Raw genomic sequence first — 22267 nt, 5'->3', positions numbered from 1 at the left:
AGGGTGGCCAAAGGTTAAAAAGCCCCCACCACAAGGGCTTTTCCTCCCTCCACATGCTGTGTGGACCCTGGCTAGCTGGGTCTGGGGGTCTGTTCCCTTGTCCCTCGCCCCATCCCTGTTGTCATTGTTGGCAGTCCCTCAGTGTCGAGGATGATGTCCGTCAGGCTTGATGGGTCCTCAGGTGAATGCAGAGCCCAATTCTGGATACACACATTCTTCAGCAATGAGGGTATGTTGCATGGGGGAGTGGGATTCGCAGCCCCAGGTTGGTCTCCTCCTCCCTCTGCCGCCACCGCTGTTCCGCCTCAGTATTGAATCATTGGTCCTTGAAATGGTATGTGCCTTAGTCCCACCTTGTGTGTGAGATACGGGATCTTCTGAGAGCACCTATCTAGATAACTTGTTCCGTGGGGCTCCAGGACTGAAATGGGCATACATCCAGTAGCAATGCAATGTTACTAGTGTCACAGTCTCATTTGAAAAGCATCAACTCTTACTTAAGAACAATACCTTAGTGTGAGGACACACCAAAATGTGCATTAACCTAAGGATTTTTTTCATGGTGCCACAATACTTGTACACAAGTGACTTTTTCTTTGATATCAGAATGTGGCTGTCCTACCAAACTGGTTGTCATATCAGGAGTCCTCAGCTCTATGGCCTGTCAAATCAGATTCTTCCCTAACTGTAGCATTTATGCAAAACTTTGCAGTGCTACCAGATCTTTCATATTGGAGCAAAAGTAATCTTTCTCACAAGCTTCATGTCAACTTAAGCCTCAAAATCTTCATTACTAGTTGTATGCCATCAGAGCCAAACTGTTTAGTTACATCAACACAGGTTTGATTCCTAGATCCATGACATTTTTAAGATCTGACCATTCATACAAAGGTGTGGGAGCATAAAAGTTCAAGACACACAGCTTTTATTGAATATATGCCTATCTTTCATTTTCTTTTTTTGATCATGTAACTGCAACCAGCAAAGCTAAGTTGTTAATTAGTCTTGCCCTTAATACTTGAAATTGTAGAAAGCTTGAAATGGAAGAACTCTAATAACAGCGTATCAGGAAAAACAACCAGTGAAAATATCTTTCTATAATTAGTTATATTGGTGAGCATGTCCTTTCACTGTCATCCTTTTAGCAGGTAGGACAAATCTGCAGTGTTCTCTTAAACAAATGACTTAATATTGCTGAGACAGTACATTATTGCCACTGTGAATAGGCTTACTATTATATTTTTTCCACCAGCCCTCTCTGCATGCTGAACTACATTTCAGTCAGGAGTTATTTGTCAAAATGTGCATGTTTTCCAGGTAGTCTTATTGTGGGTCATGCTGGAATAGTTGTGAAAGATGATTACCTTTTCCAGGTCTACCACACACAGCAATCTAGAAAGATACCCTCTCAAATACAGGTAAAAAAGTATATCTGCGTAAAGGGTAGCACACCTCAGCATACTCCCAGGAGTCAAATCTGAGTCATCCAATTCAACAGCATTTTGGGCACTCCTACTGAGTGCTGGATCTTCGAGTTCCTTGAGATCTTAATTCCACATTTTTTTCAGAATAGGCTTCAAAGAAAAACTACAGGTAGGCCTAAGGTATGCGCTGACTATGTGCTCTACCACTGTCAGTCAAGCCTATTGAAGATCACCTTCTGTGAGTGCCCTTTAAAAACTGGAAATTCAACACCCACAGTAGTTATACAGAAGATACTGTGGGAACTTTCCTATTCTGTGCATAGGGAATACTGCAGATAACACATTGCTGCACCACAGTACATATTATTAAACACCTTTTCTTTTAATAGCTCTCTGCCATAACAGTGCTAACTCCTACTTTCAGTGGAAACCTACTGCAGTGACAGTGAGAAAAAAAACATTAGCTGTGTGGGGAAATGTAAGGCTCTCTCTGAATATAGCTGCTGTCAAGATTGTAAGGTGTCCACCTTCAGTTCAGAATACATTTCAATGCAGTTGGGAATCTTTCTGCCTGATGAACCCGTCTGACTGCTGAGAACATAGACTGACTGACATCCTTTAAGGTTAATATGGAAACTTCGTTGCAAACCCTGATATTGTTTCTGACACTGATGGGGATGAGTGGCGTGCAATGTCAGTTCAAGATGAAAAGCTATTGGTGAAACAGAATCCACTGAACATGATTCCCATGATACCAGAACAGACCTTAGTAGCCTTGATTTTCTTGACTGGTAACTGAGGGGCTTGGCTTGGCTTCAATCATTTATTATTGTTAAAAAGTAATTGGAAAGATTATGACCTATATTGCTAAGTACATTTTGTTGAGGGAATTTGACTCTTGATAGAAAGGAGCATGGTTTAATACTGTCATATCATATTATGATGGCCAGTAGTATATATGTATACGTGAGATGTGTGAGTTTTTTCACACAAACTCCTTGAATGTGTGGAAATGTAACATATTGCCAAGCCATGCAATTAAATGACCATTTATCTTTTACTGGCTGGCCTACTCCCTTCCTGCTAATCAACTTCCTGGGAATTAATGTTCCAAACCTGTGGATAGTATTAAGTAAGAAAGTGGCTTTTTAAAAATGTTGGTAGTTACAGGCTTTAAGTCCTTTCCCCCAAAAAATAAAGTATTCCCTTTGAAAATTATACTCCCCCAAAATGGGTAAAATTGAACCTTGTACCAGTGATGGGTTTAAGGACTGGTAGTTTCTGAGCCTGTAGGGCTCTATACTAGTAACAAAAAGAGAAATTTTTTTCGCCATGAGATAGTTAATGTTTCTTTTTAGCTCTGGGACAGCCTGAGACTGTAGGTAATTAGAAAATGGTTTTTCCATAGGAAATGTATTTTCATTAGAGAAAAAACCTTGATTGGGGGCTGAGGGGCTTTTTCTTTTCTTTTTCTTTTCTTTTTTGGATGAAAACATTTAAGCAGTTTGGCTCCTGGCTTTAAAAAATGAAGAAAGTAGACACCTTCTTAATGGAAAATTGTATTTCACCAAAAAAATTCACTACCCCAGGAAAAGTTTATTTAGAGAATTTTCAGCCAGCTCTCCCTGAGAACACTTCTAATTGTGACTCTTTTATCTGTAGGCAATATGTTTTAAATAATCTCATAGAAATGTTATGACTTCCTCTGAACAGTTGGACTTACAGCAACAAAAGCCTATGACTTGACACATAGATAGCTGTGAAAAGGAGTCCCATAAGATTTTTGAAAACTTGCAAATATTTGTAAGATGTCTCCGTGTAACACATATGGTTTATATAGGGCACATAGTAGAGTGGTGTAATAGCTTTATTAGTTCATGTTTGGAAGTTGACATGAACGGGGGGTTTCTTCGGTCATCTCAAAACAAATACTAATGTGATTTTTGTATTGCATTCTTATGTTTTCTGTATGTCTCATGTATAAATGGAAATACTATTACAAATAATAAGGAGGGGTTTTCAAATGTTAATGAGACTTTATTTTCATCAAAAGAAAATGAAAACACATTGGCTGTGTCCAGGTAAGCATGGACATTGGCTGCATCTAGATGAGCACTAAACATGTGCTGCTGCTGGTTGTCCCCAGGGAAGGCCTGTGCCACGTGCCATATGGTTACCCTGGATGGGGTAGGGAAGACTTGGCCAGCAACTGTACTGGCCCCACCAGGCTTACCTGGGGGCTGGGGGGCTGGGAAAGCTGCAGCCGTGGCACTCCTGCAGCTTGGAGTGTGGATCTGGCCAGCTAGGCTCTAGTTTTAGGTGGCATGCAAAGCCTCCATGTGTGCCACCTCTCTTTTTTTCTGCATGGGTTTTTCCCCACTCTTCCCCCCTCCCCCCCAATGCTGCAATGCTGCAAGGTAGCAGCATGATAAATGCCTGAATGAGCGGTGTGTGGTGCCACAGATGGGTCTGCAATGCCACATACCACACAGTCACACTCGTCTGGACACAGCAGTTGGGTGCATCTACATGTCTGCTTAACTACACAGAAGACTTAATTTGCTGCAGTGTAAAGCATCACAGTCTACACATGTGATGCTATTAAAATGTAGCAACTAATTTTAGTTGCTGTAAGATAGCACCGTCGGTGACAATACTATCTTACTGCAGTGAAAATAACGGCACCTAAATGCATGTGTAAACATTGACCAGGGCATACATTGTGCCTGGTCAGCCCAGGCTGCAGGGGGCCAGACCCCTACCTACTACCCAGCTGCAGGGTTCACATGCTGGGGCACTCTCATGCCCTAACCAGCCCCTCCACTGCCCAATGCCACCTCCTGGAGCCTGGGGTTGACCCCCAGGGTCCCCTGCCAGCCTAGGGCTGTAACATCTGCATGTGTACCTGGCCCACACCAGTTAGAGCATGTACATGTATAAACTCCAGTGCAAACTGTTTTTTAAAACCTATTAAGGGGGTAGAATGGCTACAGTCCACCAGAAAACTACCACACACTTTTCCAGTGAGGTAAAGATCCCACTTATAGGTTTGAGTTTCCGACTTGACGTTAGTCAGAAGTTGTGATTTCTAGTTATGGACCATGGTATGTGTACTGTACAGAGGAGCATGGAAGAAAAACTAGTTAACTTAAAATAGATAGTAGCTATTGCAAGGTGCTCAGAGGATGGGATACTGGAATAGTCTTTATGTGGTAGTTAATGAACCTGGAGCAAGTGATGTGGCCAGAGGTATTTGAGAAATTCTGGATATTTCTGTAATCGCATGATTAATTGGAGCTCTTTAGAGACTGAGAAATAAGGTGGTACAAGTTTACAAAAGAAGCAGTAAGAAGAAAGCAAGCCAGGTGCTCCTGCTTACACTTCTCATAACAGCAAGACTAGAGGAACATTTAGAGAAACTGAAAGGCAACCACTTTAACACTGATAAACAGAGGCAGTTATATCTTACGTAAAGGAGCTATGGACTCATTGCTACTGAGACTAAATATCAGTGATATTCTAACAAGGATTGTAATATCTAATGAATAATAAAAAATCCTTGTGCTTCAGGGCATAAGCCAATCACTAATTCATTCAGAGCGATGAGGAAATTTCCCACATGGTAAATACCTTCTTTCTGGCATTGGCTGCTCTAAGAAACAGGATAAGTAGACTAGATGATGTGCAGTGTGGCCATTTCCTATGAATCTATATTTTTTAATGCATTTTATAATTCTTCACATTGTTGTCTGGGTACCTCCACTGCAGTGAGTTCAAAATTGGTTCATTTTAGCTTTAAAAATGTACCTAAATAGAAGCAGGAAACCTTATAAATAAATCCAAATATTAAATTAAAAGACAGCACTAATTCTTAGGAAATCAGTTTCTTTCTTTGACTCCCCCAGTGATGGGTGAACATCCAGAGATGTTATGTTGAAAGGTGTTAACAGCTGTGCATGGAGGGCACATCAGAATCCAACACAGACCTTACTGGAGCCAGTGGGTGCACCAAGTACTCTTTCAGGTTCTGCAGAGGGAGATCTTAAACTGGGGCAGGATTCAAGTCGTGTTTAGAAAGACAGCTATAGAGAGTGGGTGTTGTTATCCAAGGTAATCGGATGCATAGCAGGTCAGACTTGAGCTAAATAGACTGGATCAGTTCCTGAGGGTGTTGTTACAATTAGCATGTACTAAACACATTCTAAATGCAAGTGTCCCCATGTTAAAGCAGGAAAATTCATGCTGTGTGTTTTCTGAGCATCTCAAAGTTAGGCTGCTTCCAGAAAGGGTTATCTCTGGGTCATGCTACTCAGCTCAAGTTGCAGTACGTCAGTCTGGTCCAACAAGCAATTTGGGTCCTTCAGCTTCCCAGGATACGCTGCTTGCAGTCCCTCCACTTCCACTCTATGGATGAGCTACCCACTCTCCTGAGCAGCACTGTCTTGGGGGTGGTACTGCCCTGGGGCAGGTGGGGCCCTGTGAGTACTGGGGTTGCTACAGTTAGGCCCCCCTGCAGCACAGCAGCCCCAACCTGAACAGGCAGAAAAATCTTTCCTCTCTCCCTCCCAGCAGCTTGATGCTATGGCTCCACACTCCTAGGGGAAGCCAGAGCTTGGAGCTGCTGAGGGAGACAAGTTTCATGCTCCTGCCATGCAAACCTCTCTCCAAGGGGTTCCATGTTTTGGCTTCCCCTAGGACTGCAAAGCCACAGCTGCAGGAGTGGATTTAGCATAGAGAGAGCACAGAGCATGCTCCCCTCTTCCTGTTCCATGCTCCCACCATACTAAATCCCCTTTTCTTCCTCACCCCATCCCCTGGCTGCTGCCTACCTCCCCTGCTTGGCAGAATCCCCCTCTTTATGTCGCTTTTTCTTAGTCTCCCTGAAGGGTCCCCATAGCAGCCAAACACCTCTTTGCCTGATGCCTGGGCTGCTTCTCCAGCCAGGGGCAGAACTAGGGGAGTCTTGGGGAGGCTACAGCCACCCCAAAATTCACCTTAGGCTCTGCATAGCCACCCCCCACTGGCCGCACCCTTGTCCAAGGCCCCAGGCCTATGCTGCCTGCCCCATGCAGATGAGCCTGCTCTGCTACCTCACACAGAGGCATGGCTCTCCTGACCCCTGGGGTCCATGTCCTGACTTTGTATGTGCAGCCCCCCCCACAATTTTCTGTCTAGCCCACCTCAGCCCTCCCCCCCCCCAGCTCCAGCATGTGTTCCTAATTGTCTGCTTGATCACATCTGGGGGAGTTAATCATCAACCTTTCCCTGCTGCCGCCAAGGGAGGTGCGTGTCCCCACTATAATGAACCCTCATGTTTTCTGTCAGTATTACGGAACTGAACCAAGTGACATTAAAAGCTGCATTAGATCCCCTCAAGCCAGAAGTTTCCCTTTTAATCCTCAGCATCTGGAAACACCTCAGTGAACAGAGTGGGCAAAATCTGGCTGCTGCAATATAAGACTCCTGATGCTCCCAGATGTGCTGAACTGGATTGCTCTTGGTTCCTAGCCACACCCTTGCTCACCAGCCCTCTATCGGCAAGTCAGAGCTGTGCAGATCAGAGAGACTTTTAAACTTTAGCATGCAGCTGCTCAAAGCAGGTTCTAACTTGAATACTGCTTCCCATTTCATTAGTTTTATCATGTGCTAATTGTATTATGTAACAACACCAAAGGTTGCAAATGCAAAGGGATTATGATATTGGTTGTATTTATGGGTGTTGGAAATGAAAAGCTGAGAGAAAAGGTTGTGAGCATGACCCTAAAAGGAAATGAAAAGGTGACACTTCAGCACAGAACTCACTGGAGCCGTACTGTGAGTCTCAGAATGGAGCTGACCAGAGAATGACAATTCCAGTTTCAGCAGCTTTTGAGGTTTTGAAATTTTGTTTTCATTCTCACTTGGAGTAAGAATTTCTTCTGTAGAAATTGCACTGGCATCAGTGTCCAGTTGTGGACTGGAACCTACATTTAAGGATTGAATGTGCACATGTGTATATGGGTGCCAATGTCTGTGAAAGTCTCTCCCTTTCCCTCTTGGGAAAACCACCAAAAATATGATGTCCCCCCCAAAATGTTCTGCCTTTGAAAGAGTATATTTCATTTTGATGAAAATGTTCTGACCTTTTGTTGCCTGTTGTTAGGCAAGGATGTTTTGGGAAAATTGCTGAATGTACTAGATACAATTAAGTAGGTACCTGACTTGTTTTCTTTACCATGAGAAATAGAGAATACAACCCTGTAAGGCTCTGAATATTGTTTAACTGCTCAGATCAGTACGGGCAACAATATGTTAAGCTTCTTTGTGCACATATGTATGCAATATAAAAGATAATTTGAACTAAGCAAGAATGAAAAGTGATGTAGTTCAATCAAAAGAAGAAAGGAGTATGGCATTATCATTTCAGTATTCTTCTTCTTTTCATGTTCTTGTCGTAAACTAGATATTTTCCCCAGAATTGTGCACCAACAATGGCTCTTCCTGTTGATGCAGTGAGGTCCTCCTTTGTACAGGTCTCACCAAGGAGTTGGCAAATGAGCAGGTGCTCCATGGTTTGTACTTCACCCTATTCTCATGTATGTGTATCATTAGAGTAGTTCCATTTGATCATGTTCGGTTTTGAACTTCCTGTTTGCATGCACAGGTGGTTCAGGTGTCATCATGTTGAGCAATCTGTGTCAGCCCCTCTGGGAAAGTCCTCCTGTTACCTGTCAGCTCTGTGTTCTTGAGGGAATCCTGGCACCCATCTTGTTGGACTTACAAAGGACTTTTTCTCCCCCCACCGCTCCCACTCACATACCCATCCCACATCTAACTAGAACTAAGCAGAAGAAAAGTTTAATAGGCATCTTGGGCTGTGTATTCCCTGGTCCCAGTATGGGAGGTTTATTTAAATTTGATTGACTAAAACTCAGTTGCCATGTTAGGGAATGCTGAGGAAAGAGACCAAGTCAGAGGGGTATGGGTGACATTTGAACAATGGTTAAGAGTTCATCACAATGTCCAGCCCATTGCAGCCCTGACCACAAATGCTATCATACTTTTCCTGGGATGACTGGTGGAAGTCCTCCGCACAACGTTTATGAACACTCCAAGTAATCCCCTTAAATATGGTCCATGTGCCCTTAGGATTTCCTGTTTTAGAAAACAGACCAAATCAAGGTATGAGTAAAAGACTACAGTAAGATCTGAAAGTCATGCTAAACTAAGGCTTATTCACAACTGGTAAAGCACAAAACACTGATGCTGACTTCACAGTGCAAGTATAGCTAGGCCACCTGAGAAGAAATAATGTGGTATCCCTTCCAGTTTATCTTTTATATTCATAATAATTTCAAGCCAGCATCTACATGTCTGGTTACTCCTTAAAACTTTGTTTTTCCTGGTTGTTAATCAGTTTCTTGAGATGTTCCAAACCAGATAACCCCTTGTCACTGAAAAAGGTAATTAGTTTAAATTGAAACTGTTTATATAACAGGATTTTCCCTATCAATTATGGCTCAGGACCCTCTTGATTTACACAATTAAAAGAATGCTTTGAAGAGGCTGGACTAAGGGTATAAGAAAGCTGTAAAGCAACAAAGTGCTTCAAGAGGCAGAAATCTCTCTGAAACCATTCGCTGTTGTTCTCAAGAAGCTGGGATAAACAGATTGTCTCCTTTTGTTGTCTGTTTAACCTTCAGTGGTTGTGCTAGGAGCTTTGCCTGTCAACAGAACATCCAAGTGCCTTGGAACGGTGAGATCCCAGCTCGCGCTCTCTTCCTCTCTCTCTTTTTCTCTCTAGGCATAGCTTTTTGAACCTGAATTTTATTAGTTAAGCTTGAGCTACATTTCCCCAAGTACTCAAATGAACCAGGATAATATTGTAATTGTTTTTGTTTGGTTTTCCTTACATGGCTATTATTACTACTACCATCATAAATGTCATATATTTAGCAATAAACAACTTTTACAGTCAAACTGGTAGTAACCAGGTGTATTTTTCCTTCTCTACTTCCTCTTCCCTACTTGCTCTGCAGCAATGCTTCTTTTACCTAAGCCAAAGATCCCTGTAAAGTCTAAAAATACTGTGGGGTTCACTTATCGAGAGGCTACCACTACTAGGACAGTTAATGCAAAAGATTGGGACATGCTGAGTTTGAAACACATAAGGGGATCAGCTTGTAAAGGCTGATTGGCCCAGTTTGGCTCAGACGTGCCCTAATGAACTGAATGCTGGCCCATGAGAGTGTCATCTGGACACCCAGACTGATTCAGAGGTATTTTGTTCACCTGTGTGCTTGTGTCCAAGGTTCCCTCTAAGCTGCGTACATGCTCAGCCATGCACAATAAAAAGTCTTGCTGCGCAGTAACTTTTTAATGTGATGCACCCATCCAGAGAGGAGCTGGGCTGCGGCTTCCTGTAAACTTTGGGTATGGAGCATGATGGAGGCACTGGGGCCAGCACGGGACACTTACCAGCAGTAAGCTCCTCACTCCTCTGCTCCACTCCTCACATGGGGCAAGCAGCAGCTCCTCCCCAAGGTGAGGTGGGGCTGGGGACTGGGTCTGAGGGAGAGCAAGGCGCCATGTGGGCTCTGCCAGCTCCGGGGAACTGCTCCACCCCAATGCCATGTGCCTCGTTGCTCTCTGAGATGAGGCGGAGGTGGGTATGGGGGCTGCAGCTGGGGCAGAGCCGGGCACTGCTCCAAAACCCTCCACTTGTCTGCTTCACAGAGAAGGTTAACAAAGTTAAATGGTGTGTTGAAAGAACTTGGAGATGTTTTCTTGGAAGGCACTAGAGAACTGCAAAGAATTTTTAAGGTCTGCAGCTGTTGCTTCTGAACTAAGTACATTGAGCTCGAATGGAACAAGATTAATTACTGAACAGTTGTGTAGGAGCATAGATATATCCCTTATGCTTTACAGGTAAAAAAGGCAGACTGTGAGCTATGAAGGGTGCAAATGAACTTAAGTTAGACATATCCCAGTTTTTTCTAGAGGTTGATATATTTATAGTTTGCAGAAGCAAGTCAGTCAAGAGGGCAGGTATGAGTAAGCATCAGAGAGCCATTGGAAACAAATTAATTTTGAAGAGGGATTTGAAATTAGCTAGAGAGACTGCATATCATGCAGGAATGGGAAGAACATTCCAGGAAGAGGTGCAGAGGACCTCTGTTATACTATGTTATAGTGTGGGGCAGACTGAAGCAGCGTGTGTCAAAAGGGGAAGGGAGGACCAATTCGGGAACAGACCGAAGCAGATCACTACTCATGGATCACTACACGTTGCTTGTGTCTGACTGCATTTTATTGTTGCCCTGATGAACTGATTCCTGGCATCTGAGGGTGTCAGCCTGTCCATACTGATCAACCAGGCCAGGTCAGACATGTCACATTAATCTGTGTGTCTGTGTATTTGACTGATTTGGTGGCTGGAGGAACCCAGCCCTGTTGAAACTGAGTCCTGCAAGATAGCTCCACTGGGGGTGAGGACCTGCAGCAGGGAGAGATACAGCTCCATATAGAAACACAAGTAACACAAGCAGCACAGAATTACAGAGACCCCAGAAACATATCCCTAATAAATGAGCACACCCCGACATGACAGATAAATTTGGTAACACTCCTGGGGTTCCAGGTCTAATTCAGGGCATTGATTGTGTATAATAATTCTTTCCATAACCTCAGTTGTACCCTGTCAGCCGTCATGTCCAAGGACACAACACTAGTCACAAAACTCTTTTGCACTATATTTGCTATGATCTTTCTTTTACCACAAGGGTGCAGAACTGAGTATATACCAGGTCTTGCTCCCATGCTAACAGCCAAACACAAAAAATACAAGCACATCTTTCAGAGATCCTTTCTCAGAAGACACTATTACAGCAGGAACAGCTCTAACAAGCTCTGAGAAGAAAGGTGATGGAAATGGAAAGAGTTGATTGAAGGAATAAATATGACCCACACCTAGTAGGCAAGCATGTCCAACCGTTCACAAGCCAAGTAACAACCCAAAGAAAGTACAGCAATATCACAACATCACAGCCAACCAGATGGCTCACCAGCTTCTACTCAACAATACAGTTTCAAATAAACATCCTAAAATACAGATTAGATAGCAAACTAATCTGGCAGAAAATCATCTAGCATGCCATATGCAATGGGTGAACTTAATGCTGGAATAAGTCACATGGAGAATGGCAAAGCAGCTGGACTTGATGATGTATGCATGGAGCAGATTAAGCACTTTGGTCCTGCAACCAAGTTACGGGCATTATGCCTTTTTAACAATTGCTCATCAACCCTTACAATAACTAAACTATGACCACAAGCCCATGAAATAGCTGTATTAAAGCCAGGGAAGGATGCCTGGAGAACTTCAGACCACTGTCACCTTTATAAGCTTTATGAACGCTTTATTCTCAATCACTTCTCACCCCATATTGAACAATATTTAATACCAAAACAAGCCAGATTCAGACCAGGTAAGTCCTGCACTGGCCAAATATTAAACATCACCCAGCATATAGAAGGATGGATTCAAAGAAGGGATGATTTCAGTGTAAGTCATCGTGCTATGTTAATATATTCATTGCCACATATCTGCTGGTGCCTCTAAGAGAAAGAGGAAAAAGTAAATGTCCTACAATATTTTTGGACCTTCTTGTACATAAACTCAAGTGGCAAATATGACTTCCTGTGCTGGGACTTCTTGAATCTTCCTTGTAATGACTGCCGTGTATAGCATTTCATTTTTCTCTCATGCATCTTGCTCTTCAAATCTAAAAGACATTTACATTACTCCAAAAGCTACATTCAGACATAACTTTTTCCCACCCACCTTGCTGTTTTATGCTGAGTATCTTTGCCTTGGTTCTTAGTGCCCTTTCAGTAGAAAAAGCTAGTGGGATTTGAAGGCTCCTAGGCACTTGCTGGATTGAATTAGATCCCTGAATTTTCTTGCTAATAGATTAAGTTTCCCCGCAGACCCAAAGGTAGATGATATTGTGCCCTTCAGATTTTCTATTGGACATACTTAAAACTCTATCTGAATTTTCTTGGTAATATTTTTATTTTGTTATTTTCCTATGAATTATTCATTATTTTTTAAGTGGTAAGTTATCTTTAAGTTTTTGTGTATGAGAAAAGGCTTTAAAGCAAGGAGGAAGAACTTGCCATGTGGGCTATCATTTCTTGGACTTCCAAATGTCGCACTTATGACACACAAGATAAGGCTATAGCATCACTGTAAAAAGTATAATTATATGGATCACTCATGGGCTGGGTCCTCTCCAAGAGAGAAAAACATGCAGAAAATCCCTAACTTGAAAAATTCATGATCAAACTAAAATAATCTTGATTTAACTAGGTCTGACATAATTGGATTAAAATGCCTGGATTTCATACATCTGTTCAACTTCGTTTCCGGCTAATTGAAGTCTTTCTCTTCCTCCTCCCCCTTTACTCCCCCCCTGTACACTCTTATTCCTATTATGGTGATCGAAATTGCTTTAAATTTAATTTGAGTACATTTCTACAGTGACTGTTTTTTTAAAAATGACAATTTATTGAATGGCAGTCTTTCCAGGTGTATGTTGTCATTACTCTATCCTCAGATTTAAAACACTGCAGTACCCCATTGCTACCACTAAGTGTCAGACACTGAATAATCTTTTGACATATATGTGTGTTCAGCCTTTTCACTTTTCCCTTTTGCAGAGTGCTCCAAAGAAAAGTTAAAGCTGGTACAAAACAAACTTCCATAACTTTATTTGTCCAGCAGTTTAGAAAATCCTAACAGATAATTTCCAACAGTGAGACTGAGGGGCAACAAATTTGAACCTGATTAAAAGAATTCTCTTCTCCCATCACAACTACCATGGGGACAGGAAATAAGTCAGTCCTCTGGCTGCACATTGAATAAGTGCACATAGAAATACTCAGTAACTACTTGTACATAAATATCATCCACTCTGTGCAATGAATGAGGCTGTGAAAAAAGCAGTATAAAATTGTTTAACAGTATCATGCCATTCAGTGCTATTTTTAACACACCCAATGGGGCCAAATTAAAGTTGCATGGTAAACTTTCATTTACCATCTGGTAACTGTTGAATATTTGGAATTTGCAACCTTAATATTCTTTTAACATGATTTCTTTTTATGTAATTGGATAATGGGAAGATGATCTCTTGTGTCAGAAGAATCTGAAGCATTATGAATTGATTTGATGTACAGTGAGCACAAATTCTTCTGACTAAGCTCTCTTTCGCAGAAGTCTCTCTGCCTTTCTTTTTTTTTTCCTTATCCATCAAACACCAGACTAGACTGTCTTGGGTGCACAAGCTGTTCAGTTTTAGCCTTGTTTATGCAGAGCTTTCATCACATTTTGGCTCATTGTAAATCTAATCACTTAAAAAAATAAAAATTAAAAAAACTGTCCACAAAAGCACCCTATCTCCTAAGCATGATAGGTGAAATTCCATTGTGATAGTCTAATGACATGAGTCTAGGATGTTGTCCCTGTGGTACCAAAGTCCCTGTTTGGTCTACCAGGGTGTCAGACCTCAAGCTAAAAAAAGGAGAGAGGTTGATACAAACTAAGTTAAGAAGTTCTTCCTTTGCTTCCAGTGCCAACTACATGGCATGTAAGTTCCCAGGATAGTGCTAGGCCTTCTAGCACCCTTTCTCATCTGCAGAAAACATGTGAACCTCCCACACTCTGGTGGTCTTCTAAAAATCATGTGCATGTAAAAAGGATCCTTAGTTTCCCCAAGGTTCACTCTAATAACTCTATAGAGGTGCAACTGTAACTTATTTCATTGGTTGCAGACACAGGCAAGGGGCTCTCCACTTGCTTTGGCAAACCAAATTCAGTAGTGGCCAATAGGACTGCAATAGTCTTTGTATTTACTCACTAATCTGAGAAATATTTAGTACTGTGCATGTGTCAAAGACTTAGAGCCTCATCCAATGCCCCGTTTAAATCCATTCACTTCAATGGGCTTCACTTCAGGAGCTACACTTTGGAAAGGACAGTTCCGATCACTTTCTGAAAGGTGGCATGTTCATGTCAATGGAGATGGAAATCCTCTTCCCATTTTTGAATGGTGGACTTGGTTTGAGGTTCTGTTGCTCTTAGCAAAATTGTCTGGTTCTGTCTGAATTGAAGCAAGCTGCCCATCAGACAGAGGCAAAAAACCGACTACAATTTGCATCAATTCAAATACAAATGCAGGAATCTCTGGGTAATGTTCCATAGCCTGTGTCAGACTAGATGATCCAAGGGGTCCCTCTAGAGCTGTGAGAAATACTGGGTGGCAACAACAAAATAACAATATTTATCTTAATTTGTAAGCAGGAAAGAATGTTATTTTCAAATCAAAGCATCATAGAAAATTAGGGTTGGAAGGGACATCAGGAGGTCACCTAGTCCAACTCCCTGCTCAAAGCTGGACCATCCCCTACTAAATCATTCTAGACAAGGCTTTGTCTAGCCAGGTCTTAAAAACCTCCAAGGATGGAGAGTCCACAACCTTTCTGGGTAGCCTGTTTCAGTGCTTTACTACCGTTCTAGTGAGAGAGTTTTTTCTAATATCAAACCTAAACTTCCTTTGCTGCAACTTGAGACTGTTGTTCCTTATTCTGTCATCTGCCACCACTGAGAAGAGTCTAGCTCCATTCTCTTTGGAGCTCCCCTTCATGTAACTGAAGGCTGCTGTTAAGTCCCCCCTCCCCTCTCAGTCTTCTTTTCTCCAGACTAAATAAGCCCAGTTCCTTCAGCCTCTCATCGTAAGTCATGTACCCCAAATCCCAATCATTTTGTTGCCCTCTGCTAGACTCTCTCCAACTTGTCCACATACTTTCTGTAGTGAGGGGCCCAAAACTGGATACAGTACTGCAGGTGTGACCTTACCAGTGCTCAATAGAGGGGAAGAATCACTTCCCTCAGTCTGCTGGCAGCAGTCCTACTAATGCAGCCCAGTATGCTGCTAGCCTTCTTGGCAACAAAGGCAGACTGTTGAGGTTTCTTTTGGTCCAGTCCTCCAATTTGTTGAGGGCTCTCTGAATCCTAGCTCTACCCTCCAGCATACCTACTCCTCCTCCCAGCTTGGTGTTATCTGCAAACCTATGGAGGGCACACACCATCCTATCTTCCAGTTGTTGATGAAGATATTGAGCAAAACTGGCCCTAGGACTGACCCCGGTGCACTTCACTTGATACCACCTTCCAACTAGACATTTAGCTATTGATTGCTACCCTTTAAGCCTGATGATCCAGTCAGTTTTCTATCCACCTTACAGTCCATTCATCCAACCCATACTTCCTTAGCTTGTTTGTGAGAACATTGTGGGAGACCATATCAAAAGCCTTAAGTCAAAGTATATCACATCCACTGCTCTCCCTACCTCCACAGCACTAGTCATCTCATCCTAAAAGACAATGAGGTTGATCACACATGACTTGCCCTTGGTAAATCCATGCTAACTGTTCCTGATCACCTTCTTCTCCTTCAAGGCTGACAAGATGTCATAGAAATCTAATGAAAAAGTAACAATAAAAGGACACTCAAGGCAGTTTACAATAAGACCCCCCACCCCAAATATGAAACAACAACAGATTCCCCCAATGACACCCCAGAACACCCAATAACACACTGGCATCTTCTGGTTTTAGATCATAAAGAAGTATAAAAGCTTCAGTCAAGCCAGTAATAACATTGTACTTGTTATAATGAATGTTATTAAATAACATTATCCCTGTTTTATATATAGGGAAACAGATGCACAGAATCGAACGACTTTCTTTCATAATGAATTAGTGGCAGAAAAAAAAATGCAGCAGTCCTGCCTTCTGTCTCTACTCTTGCCCTCAAGACCATACACCTATGAATGAGCTAAAAGGCAGGAACAAGTGAGGTGGTATGTCTGTTCATCAGAGGCACACAGTGCTTCTTGTTTTGGGTGGTTGGCTAGTGATACAGCAAGGACTTCACTGAGCTGCAGCACAATATAGCAGTTGATGAAACATTTCAAATCAACTCATCAGAAGAAATATAAGGATAAATCTTGCTTTCCTTCCCCCTCTGACCTTGCCAGCAAAGACAGGTTGGTGAGGTTGGCAAGAGCAGAGAGAGAAATTTCCCAGGAGACAGGACAAAGACAGTGAAGCCAAGAAGAGAAGCCATATGAAAAGCCTGCTCCCTTGATTGTGAGAATACTGTAGGGACCTTTCCCTGCACTGACAGGAAGCAAATTAAGGGGGAGATCAGAGCAGCTGAGCCCCGCCATAAAAGACAAGGGGATAGGGGCCCCCAATTTGGTTGCTCCTTCACTGGGGTGGACTTTTTGATCAACACATCTGTTTAATTTTTTTTGCAGACCTCCCTTCCCCACCAAGAGTCAAAGTGTAATCTGGACCCTGTGCACCGATGACATACAAAGGTAAGAGGGGATAGTACGGGATATTCAGTTTACTGGGGAATGGAACTTATCAGTCAGAATGACAGTAATTACTCTGAAGTTGGTGAGTTTCCTTGGGGAAAGATCTTGTAATTTATACCTGCTGCATAATCAGGGTCTGATTTTGAAAGCAAGGTGCACAGAGATATGTCTCAGAATTGCCCATAGTCTAGTGGTTAAAGCAGTGGTTCTCAGTCTTTTTAGATTCAAGGCACCCCTCATAAGACTCAAGGCATTCCTCCATAGCCTTTGCTTGTTGAGAGGCACTCCATTTCAAAAACTAATTTATTACAGTGCTTACCTCCTTGCAGAGAGGCCAGGTAATTTTGGGGGCCTTCATTGCTGAATTCTAATTATGTAATATTAAATAGGCATCATTACTCCTAGATATGGAAAAATATATAGAAAGTGGTTTTCAAATGAACCTATTGGTTTTAACTTAGTGAACGCTATGCCTTTAATTGTATTGAAATTTTTACACAAATCTGTTGTTTATATGCTCCTGTATTGTTTTTCAGATAACAATTATCATGTTAAATAATAGATATTCATCCTGAATCCTTCTTTAATTTTTGCACATATTACACAATTACAGTGTTGCAATAGTGGTCTTCAGTCTGTGTGTGTGTATGTATGTGCCTATGTGTGTGTACATGTGTATACACACACGTACACACACACACATACACGCACACAAATGCACACATACAGACTGAAGACCACTACTGCAACACTGTAATTGTGTAATACACACACACACTCTCTCTCTCTCTGTTTTGTATTTTAATTAGAGTTTAGTCCCCTTGTTTTTCTCTGGACTCATACCCTTACTTAAGATGAATAGTAATTTATTCCACAAATAATCACATTAAATACTGATGGGATTATTTTGACATAAATTACTGCTCATCTTAAATTAATGATGTCTTGACCAGGTCAGCTAAAACTAAGGAGAGACTTCCTGGGCAGTAAAAAGGTATTCAGAATAAGTGAGAGTGGCAGGTCTTGATCATTAGTCAAAACCTGTGTACTATCCATTTTCTTTCCAACCAGCAAAACAGCCTTAGGTGCAATCCAGAGAATGAGTCAATTAATTATGAAACTGGCTTAGCTGTGAAGTTAGGTGGCCTATAGATGTCAGCAAACTTTTTCTGTCACACACAATACTACAGGTTAAGTATTTACAGGGTGCTTTTCAAACTCAGAAGCAGCTGAATGATGTGCAACCTTTATCTGAAAAACAAACCTTTGGACACAGACACAGGATGCAAAATTTCAGTGTGAAGAGTGGAAGTTTGAGAGATCACAGCAAAAACAAGGTAGAATGGAAAAATGAGTGGAAGTGCAGTTATAATGACAGTGCTTCCTATCATTGGATTACGATATATATGACACATTAACTTGTGTTTCCTGGTGCAAAATTAAATAAGTATTTTGAAAGAGTGAAGGCCAGATTCAGAAATGATTTAAGCACCTAATGTGGAATTTAGGTGCCTAAATCTGAAAAAAGTCTTGCTCAGCTACTGCTGCATATAGAATAACTATATATGCCCCATCAAGAAATGCAATGGTGAGGACACTCCAGGGGCACCCCCAGCAGCTGCTCTCTAGTTAAGTCCTCAAGAGGAAAGCTGAGGGTAAAGGGATGACCCCAGACTAACCTCTTTGCTGCATTTTCAGGTTTGGAGCCTGAAAAAGGGAGTGCTTGGGAAGCACCCCTCCTGAGACATGCTGCTGCTGCAATTAAGATTTGTCCTGAAGTTCCCCAGGTACCTGAAATTACACTTCTGTGCATGATCAGAACTGCCTCAGTCCGAATAAATCTGAGCAGGTGGACATCTAGCTCACACCTAACATCAGTCAGAATCTGGGAACTAGGCAATCTTTTGCCTAAAACCTCTGAGAGGCAGAAGAATAGGTGTTCTCAGAGCATGCCTAATATACACTGACAGGATTGGGCTCTTTGGGGAATGAGGTTCTGGCTGCCTCCTATCTTTAAAATATTTCTGGAAGAAAAGGAAGAGTAAAGGGTGGTGGTTGGGTATGGTACTCAGATCTCCTTTCTTTTATAGACAAACTCTAAATTGCTGGAACTGGAAGATCTGGAATCATATTTTCATCTCTCAGAAGAATGCCTTAGCCCCACAGCTACAGTGACTTCTGGCCCAATAATACAGCTTCAGCAGGAAAGTTTAAGTGTACTCCCACTTAGGATACCCTCTGCCCTGGTGATCAGAGCACCCTTCTTGGAAGTAGAGTATTTTAGGTATGAATCCCCTTTGCCTGAGGAAGTCCCTTGTGCTTTAACCACTAGGATAGTATGCAAGAGATTGGTGCTAGCATCTCTACTAGGCAGTTAAGCACCTCCCTCAGAGGAGGACATGGCACTTTGGATTCAGAGAGCATTCTGATATGCACTCATGAGTCAGGTGCCTAAGCCTGCGTCAGGTTCCTACGTGTTGTGAATCACCTCTTGGAGAAGCCTCTATCTTCATCATTCACTATATAGTGGTCCTGGGTCCTAATTCCATCTGTTTCCATTCCCCACCTCAGTCCACAAGCATGTTCTAAACCTGAAATTCATTGGCTCATAATACACATGCCCACCCTTGAGCTGTCTGTGTCCAGAGGGCCTGAGAAACCTCACTGGTATGTGAGTGGAATAATAGAGACTTGGTGGGATAGCTCACATGACTGGAGCACTGTCATGGATGGGTATAAACTGTTCAGGAAAGACAGGCAGGGGAAGAGGAGGGGGAGTTGCACTTTATGTTAAAGAGCTGTATCTTTGCTCAGAGCTTCAATATGAAAACGGAGATAGGCCTGTTGGAAGTCTCTGGGTTAAGGTTACAGGGGAGAGCAACAAAAGTTGACGACAATGTGACAAAGTGATCAAGAGAGCTAACCACACTTTATTATGCATTAATAGGTGCATCACTAACACATCTAAGGAGGCTGATACTTCCCTCTATGTGGCATTGGTCAGGCTACAGCTGGAGTACTGTATCCAGTTTTGGGCACTGCATTTCAAGAGGGATGTGAATAACCTTGAGAAGGTCCAGAGGAAGGCCACTCATATGGTTAGGGGCCTGCTGAAAAGGTCCTACGAGGAGAGACTGAGGGACCTGGATCTCTTCAGTCTCCATAAGAGAAGACTGAGAGGGGATCTAGTGGCTGTGTACAAATTTGTCAGGGGTGGGGGGAGGGAGGGCAGCAAGGAAAAGGAGATGCTCTGTTTACCAAGGTGCCCTTTAGAGTAACTAGAAACAATGGCCACAACCTGATGGAGAGCAGATTTAGATTACACATTAGGAAGAACTTCTTTATGGTTGGGGTTAGCAGAGTCTGGAATGGGCTTCCAAGGGAGGTGGTGCTCTCTCCTATCTTGGAGGTCTTTAAGAGTAGAGTAGACAAACACCTGGCTGGGGTCATCCGACCCCAGCACTGTTTCCTGCCCAGGGGCAGGGTGTCACACTTGATGATCTTCCAAGTTCCCTTCTGACCCTATAAATCTATGAAATCTATGAAAGGGTGATGTTGTGGTATGTGTCTACTATAGTCCACCAGACCAGGAGGATGAGGTAGTTGAGGTTTTCTTCAACCAGTGGAAGTTTCTAGATCACAGGCCCTGGTTCTCAATCACCCGGACATATGCTGGAAGGGCTATACAGCAGTGCACAGGCAATCCAGGAAGTTTTTGGAGATCATTGGTGACAACTTCCTGGTGCAAGTGTTGGAGAGACCAACTAGCAGGTGTGTTCTTCTTGACCTGCTGCTCACAAACAGGGAAGCATTGGTGGGGAATGCAGTAGTGGATGGCAAGTTGGGCAGCAGTGACCACAAGATAATTGAGTTCAGGATCCTGACAAAAGGAAGAAAGGAGACCAGCAGAGTATGGAACCTGGGCTTGGGAAAAGCAGACTTTGACTCCCTCAGAGAGCTAATGGGCAGGATTCTTGGGAGGCCAGTCTGAGGGGGAAAGGAATCCAGGACAGCTGATTGTATTTTAAAGAAACCTTACTAAGGGCACAGGAACAAACCATCTTGATGTGCAGGAAGAATGGCAAATGTGGCAAGTGACCTGCTTGGCTTAGTAGGGAACTCTTCAGTGAACTAAAACACAAAAAGGAAGCTTACAAGAAATGGAAATTTGGATAAATGACTAGGATGGAGTATAAGAATATAGCTCGGGCATGCAGGGATGAAATCAGGAAGGCCAAAGTGCAACTGGAGTTGCAGATAGCAAGGGACATGAAGGGTAACAAGAAGGGTTTCTACAAGTATATTAGCAACAAGAGGAAGGTCAGGGAAAGCATGGGTCCCTTACTGAACAGGGGAGGCAACCTAGTGACAGATGATGGGAAAAGGCTGAAGTACTCAATGTCACTTTTACCTTAGTCTTCACAGGCAAGGCTAGCTCCCAGATTACTGCACAGGGCAGCACAGTTTGGGGAGAAGGTGAGCAGCCCTCCACTGTAAAAGAACAGAACATGTACAAGTCTATGGGGCTAGATGCAATGCATCCGAAGGTGCTGAGGGAGTTGGCTGATGTGATTGCTAACAGCATACTGGGCTGCATTTGTAGAAGCGTTAGCAGCAGATTGAGGGAAATAATTATTCCTCTCTATTCAGTCCCGGTGAGGTCGCATCTGAAGTACTGTGTACAGTTTTGGGCTTCCCGCTATAGAAAAGATGTGGACAAGTAGAAAAGAGTCCAGGGGAGAGCAACAAAAATGGTTCGGAGGTTGGGGCATGTGACTTATTGGCTAGGGACAGACGTTACACATAGACTGGTTTACATTATCAAACTGATTTAAACCTGTAACAGAACCAATTTTCAGTGCACATAAACTGGTTTGAGATAAACCTGACTCAAATTGGTTTATGCAATGTCTGTCCTAGATTCCTTGCTGGTTTAAGATAAACCAGACACCCCCAGCATCCCAGCATTTTCTCTGGGCTGGGAGGGGCTCTCTGCTCCACAGCAGGGCTGGCCCCTTCCCTCTGCTCCCTGGCAGGAGCTTCAGAGACTGGGACTGCTTTCCCCCTCCCCTCACCACTCCCTGCTAAGCAGGAATTCCCCCCTCCCCTCTGCCTTGCTGAGGAGATGTCTGTGTATTAGCTAGCAGACCACATGCAGGTTATGATCCATGCTGAATCAACAGGCAGAATCGACAACTGGTAATGTTCCTTTGTTGCTTTCTTAATTGAGTGATAAACACTGTTTTCAATTCCCTGATGGGCTAATCAGAGCTCCTGCCTGAGCCTGGCCACACCCCTCTAGGCTCCGTGGAAGGAAGGGAGGGCTGCTTTAGTGCCTCCCAGCTTCTAGCCTGAACCACTGCAGACATGTGCCTGAATTTCTGGGATATCTGTCCAGTTACAAAATTGATTTAGCC

This window comes from Crocodylus porosus, unplaced genomic scaffold, assembly GCF_001723895.1.
Source record: "Crocodylus porosus isolate Cpor-Errol unplaced genomic scaffold, CroPor_comp1, whole genome shotgun sequence".
Lineage (NCBI taxonomy): Eukaryota > Metazoa > Chordata > Crocodylia > Crocodylidae > Crocodylus > Crocodylus porosus.
Note: the sequence above shows the minus strand (reverse complement) of the source record.